Source organism: Poecilia latipinna, unplaced genomic scaffold (genome assembly GCF_001443285.1).
Source record: "Poecilia latipinna isolate Pla-1442-1.1 unplaced genomic scaffold, P_latipinna-1.0 Scaffold23, whole genome shotgun sequence".
NCBI classification, from domain to species: Eukaryota; Metazoa; Chordata; class Actinopteri; order Cyprinodontiformes; family Poeciliidae; genus Poecilia; species Poecilia latipinna.
In genome coordinates, this window is record NW_015112639.1 from 742,619 (window position 1) to 749,145 (window position 6,527).

The following is a 6,527-nucleotide window of genomic DNA, read 5'->3' on the forward strand; positions in this document are numbered from 1 at the left end:
CCACATGCTTTGATGTACGAGAATTCTTTAGATAACTTTTCACCTTCAATGTCTCAAGAGTGTGCTGAGTGAGTTTCAAGTCTGTATCTCAAAAGATGTAGGAGGAGTTCGATCAGATGTGATGTGTATGAAAAAAAGGCGGGTTTTATCCAAAATGGCCGACTTCCTGTTGGGTTTGCACCACAGCTCCAAGAGACTTTTTTGTATTTCCTGACAAGATACACACATGTACCAAGTTTCATATTTCTAGGTTAAAGCATGGCTTGGGGCTAATCACTTAAAAAATTCTAGGGGGTGCTGTAGAGAAATTAGGCCACGCCCATCAACGACAGTTATGGATTCCTTTTCGGGGATGAATAAGGATGCATCCTAGTGAGTTTGGTGCCGCTTCGCTCAAATATAGAATTTACAGACAAATGTATGGCAACGGCGTTACAGGTCACTTCGCCACACCGCCACGCTGACCTACTCCATTGAAAACAAATGGGGTTGTAATCCACATTACACCAACATGTAATGTGGTGTAATGTGGATTATAAGATGAAACTGTGTCTCTGGACACAGTTTCATCTTGATTAGCTCAAAGGGGTCAGAAAGGGACTGTTCAGAGTAAAACATGACACTTCCTGTTCTCAGGGGCCGTGGCCTAAGTGATGTCATCATTTGACCGTTGGGTATTGTAGGGCACCCGATGATGGTCAATCACTGAAAGTTTGGTGCCTCTGTGAGTTTTTGTGTAGGAGTTATAACAGTTTGGTGTTTCATGGAGAATAGGTGAACTTTGACCCCAGAAAACCCCCCTTTAGCAGGCACGAAAACGCAAACCTTTGATAACTTTTAATCGGCCATGCCTTATGAGCGATCTGACCGAGTTTGAAGCTGATCGATCGAAATCCCTAGGAGGAGTTCGATCAAATGCGAAGGCTGTAAAACGGCCAAAATGGAGTCAAAATTGGAACTTCAATCCAAAATGGCTGACTTCCTGTCATACTTGCACTATGACATTAATTGTAAATTCTGAGTGTCTTGGGGAGCTCTACAAGTGTATGAAATTTCATGTCTCTGCGATGAAGTAAGGTAATAGGAAAGGGTCTTTTGAAAGTTGCTTGGTGGCGCCGTTCAGCTGTTTCTTTTGCGATTTTTGCGTTGACCTTAAACTACGTAAATTTTTCACAGTCTCGACGTGTCCGCCAAGTTTGGTGAATTTTTGAATATAATAAAGCCTCCAAAAAGCCAATTTATTTTACGGAAGCATAATTTACAGCACAATTTCAATAGGCCTTCGCAGCGCTTCGCTGCTCGGGCCTAATATATATATATATGTGTGTGTGTGTGTGTGTGTGTGTGAATAAATTGCTGCCTACAGAGTAATTTAAAAAGAATGAAACAGGGCAATATTTTATTTAATATATAAGTGAGCCAAAGAGCCACTTCTGTTAGCCTGTGTCTAGCACTGCCTATGGGCTGCAGGTCTGAGGTATTTTGTTAGCATGTTTTCTATCATTCTTATGGCTTGATAGGAAGCCTTATCCAAACTGACAACCCACATTAATAAAATGGTGAAATAATATTGACCACAAAGCACTGTATTTATAAAAGATAAACATTTTTCCTACATAATCCTAACAAATGTTTTTAATGTTGAAAAAATAAACGGTTTCTCTTCACAATATGTATTATTATTTATTTACTATTAATCTATTTGTATGATTTGTTCTTTAAATTGCCATTTATATTATTTTTAGGTCTCAGGAAATGATTGAGGGATGAAGAGCCCGATGTCTGCTCTGAGCCCAGGCTGGTCTGGACTCTAGTGTCTATAGGTTCTGACAGGTCTGCGGTGTTCCTCTCCTGGCCCATTCTGTCTGATACCAAACAACCCACTGTGCGCTACTGAATATTGCCGACCCATTTTTTTTAAATGACCCTATTACTCACATCTGTATTTTTGCCAGAGGCTTTGCTTCTAAGGACGGGGGAGTATCAGGTGGACATTTTAAAAAGACGCAGGTTGATAGCAGTTCACCGTGGCTGCATAGTGTCCGTCTCTAAGCAACCGTGACAACAGCGTCAGTTCGTCGGGGTAGAGGATGGGGCCCTATTTAGGTCCCGCAACAATTTAGCTGACCTTAATATTTCCCGTGCTTTGTTTTGGTCATTATTATTACACTTATTGTTGAGATGTGTATGATAGGTGTGTCTATCAGACATTTATAGCAATACGGAATAAATCGCGTCCCGTATTGGTTCAATACTGGGCAGAGACAACAACAGCCAGCTGTCATTTTAGGCTAGCTTAAGGCTTAAGTTAATCTGAATATTTACAACTCTTTTGTACTGACATTACTTACCTACTGTCTTTCAACCACTTTGAAAAGCTTTTCTTCGTCTCTCCAACATCTTTATCCCTCCCCCTCTTCCGTTTTGTGCCCCGGAGTTTGTTTTTTTTTTCTGCCGCCCCATCTTTAGCTCCCTGTTGTCGAGTGCACTACAATTCAAATTGTAGTGCTCAGTGTATGCGCCCCTATGGGTTGCATACACTGCATACCCACTTTTTGGGCCACTGTCTGTGTATAAATCAATTCCTCCTTTTCTTTTGAGCCTATAGAACACATCTTCAGTTCCATGTCACACTCTTCATCTATGTCAAACCATGTCTCAGATACAGTAATTACATTCAACTTTTTGAACTGACATAGATATTATTTGATTTTTGTGAAGTTCCTACAAAGACTCCGTTCCATTGACACATCACTGTTAAGCTGTTTATTGGCATAACACTCACAGTTGGTGATGTTGTTGTAGAAGTGATTATCTGGATCAATAGGATCTTCAAAGTCACATTATTTAAGTTTTCTGCAGTCAACGGTTTTAAAGTTCACATTTTCATACGAGGTTTTCATACCTGACCGTTGAACTGACAAATTATTATGTTCAGGGTCTCAAAATGGGGATAAACAGTCCTCCTCAAGTCAAGTCATTTAAACAGACAGCAAACAATTGTATTATACACCAGAAAAAGACTAAGATTCAAGTATTTAATATTTATTTCTTATGTAGAGTGAATATCTTTTATTTTAGGAAACAATTTGAAATAAAAAACAAAAAAAAAACAAAATCATCATAACAGTATAGATGATAATAAAGGTCGATATCTCACAGTACTCAAATCTGTGGTTAAGGTTTGCAACAGGATGCAGAAACCGCCATGCAAGATGAAAGCTGAACCTTGACACCATTACTTCCTCCATCAGTTACTAGGTAATAACAGCACTCCTTATATGCACTGTGTTTATCTAATAGAAGAACATGCTCCATATAGTAATATTTTTGTCTAAACCAAGCATGTTTTTGTAAATACATGTTTTAATTAGGCTTAATTAATACATTTATCATGAGAGAACATTTCAGATCAAATAAAGATTTGGTGGTAAAGGGAACATATCATGCAAAATTCACTCTTTCAGGCCTTAAATGCATTCTTTTGTATAATTTGAGTGTCTAGGAGCGCAAAAAAACGTAAATGTATTCTCTCCCGGTGCTGTGTAGGTATCTTTATTGTCTATTTGGGTTATATTTTTTTCAGTCTGTTCATTTTTCTTTATTGCCTATAACATTTTCCTGGCTATCACATCACTGGATTTACTGTGGAACAGCTGAACTAGGTCATGACTTCCGGCTAATCAGCTTTGTGAATTCACCTTTTTTCCACCCCTCACAGTGATTTTGTAGTCCAAGTTCAGTCATGTCAAAGCTGCAAGCAAACAAGTCAAAAAGTTCTGTTCTAGTGTGTATTAATGCACACAGTTCCTTACATCACTCCTCTATTAACCCTTTAACAACATTTTTACCAATGTTAGACTGAGAAGTAGCTTGTATAATGAGCTCACCAAATGTGCAGGTCCAGTAGGTGTTTGCTAATTGCTGCTGGCTAGTCTGAAGGAGCTAAGTGGGGGAGCTGTGGGGAGGGCTGCTCTGTGAGGTGGAAGTGCAGACGCTTGGAAAATGCAGCTCCAAGGAGAAGCTTCGTCCGCAAAGCATTTTGCACAGCTGAATAGTTGCCATGAAGAATAAAGGATTTCTAAAACATGAATGAAAGAATTAAAGCAACATTCAAGGTAATTTTTTGATGTGGGAATATCATTATAACATGATGTAAAGCTCACAAAAGTTGATTTTTTTATGATGCTGCCCCTTTAAATTGTTCACAGTGTTCCTGAGTCAGACTGAAGCCACGCAATAAACAATAAAGGGCGCAGACAAGGTAAAGACTCAATGTTCACTTAATATAGGCAAGCAGACTGCAACACCTTGATGAGTGTGTGTGTCTGCATTTGTGTATACCATGAATCACACTGTATGGACAGCTGTTTACAGTGAAGCTAGGTTATCTGTCTCCATTACACAACCACAGCCCAACCTCCCAGGCCCATTATCTACTCAGACCTGCCTAAACACACACCCCGAGACAGGAAGCCCCACTCGCTAACATTGAGACCCTTTACACAAGGCCATGGAGAGAGCACATAATGGACTTTTCTTGGTTTTGGGGCAATCCAACAGAAATGACAGAAAAAAAGCAGCATTCTGTTCACCTACTGGTCTGCAGTAACATCACAAGTCAGATGTTAATCATACCTTTAAATGTCCAAATTCACTCTGTGCTAACTAATAATTGACTATTTTCACAACATCTGACCCAGGTCAGATGTTGTGATGAAGCACAGTGAGCCACTTCCTTATCAGCTTTTGCAAACAATTTTTCAGTGGAATTCACTTAATCCTGTATGACACATGAACTGAGTAAGATCAGGCTGCATTTCTGACCAGGAATTTGCGTTTTAATTTGCTAATATAAAAGTCATTAGCTGTTGTCCAAATCTCCTTTCTGAAACAGATCTTGGGGCTCTGTTCTGATTACAGCAAAGAAAAACTACTGCTCAGACACAACAAAACTCAGCAACCATCTATGATACCTGGACATGGGGGTGATAGGAAATATGCATCAGAAATATTACATTTTACCACTGAAGTAGCATTGAAGCTTTTCAGAAATCCTTTTTCAATTTCCAACAGATTTAGATCTGGTCTTTGATAAGACAACTCCCTGTTGGTGAGCTGAGAGTGTTCGAAGGCTCAATGTTTTCTTATCTCCCTAGCAAATAAAACAAGTGACTGTTGCAAAAATGATCATAAGTTGTTGTTATGAAACAGGTGCAATTCTATGTGTGACCATTTGTTCAACATTTAATGGGTGATGAGAGAGAGGTAGAAAGTTGAGCTGTAAAGCCAACAGTCACTCACACAACCACTCTGTGAAGATTCTTGGATTATGACATGAGTTAGGACAATATTCAACAACATGAAGGATTTTTTAATTGAATTAATTCAAATGTTTTATGCCACTCATTTAATAATTCATATATGAAATGTCCAGAGTACTCTATACAGGCTAATAATGGTGTGAGGAACAGGTGCTTATGAGCAAACTAAGTGTTTTACTGTTCTGCAGTTTAATGGCCTAAAATCTTCATTCTCTGACATTGTTTATTCTCAGATTGTTCTATCGTGTCAGTTTCACACCATACTAACAGCAACAGCAGTATGTTTTCCCTAACACCTCTGAGCCAGTAAGTATGTGAAATTCAACTCTAAGCAAAGCGAATGTGCTTTCTTCTCATGCGCCAGCATGTAATCAGGGTGGAAGCTGTAAGTCAGTTAGAATCTCAGGCTCTTTCTGATATTTCAAGACTTCTTAATGTTCAATTTTTCACATCCTAAGCAGTGACATCACCTTGAGTGTGCTCAAGTCAGCAGATTATTCATCTATGAAAATGTTCAATGTCTTATGTTCTATCGGTTTTCTAGGTCTTCTTCAACTAAATATTTTGTAGTTTACATAATCTGAGAACTACATAGTTATAACCTGTCAATAATCTATACAATGATGTTGGTTTATACAAACCTTATGTAAAAAAGAGCCTTATTTGTGTGCTTCATGTATTGTACATCTGAAAGGAGTGGGATATGTGGGACATTGTTTTCCTTTCAAAAAGTAAAAGAATCAACAGACAACTGGAACAATGAAGAGTTTAAATAATAGGTGCAAAATTAGGGATTTCTGTGCTGATCATGTCAAAGATACGCACATCGGTGTTCTAAAGTCACCTCACTTAAAACTCCACTTGTGCGGTAAGTGTGTGGGACTGTAAACATTGCGGTAATCCCCAGGGTAGGTACTGTCTTGTCTGGTATATGAGGTGGTACCACTTGCCTCCCACAGTCTTTTAATTACAAGTGATGGAGGGGGAAGCCCTTTTAATGAAAATGGTCCACATCATAAAAGCGGCTTTGACCAGGTTCAGCCACAGTTCACACTCAGAGACAGTAAACACAGTTAAAATGAACCAAACCACTGACAGCTGCAAAACTACTCTGGATAAATACTCAAACCTTTAAGAAGCTTTTCACATATTCTCACATTAAAAACACTAATCTTGATGTATTTTACTGTGATTCTTGTGTGA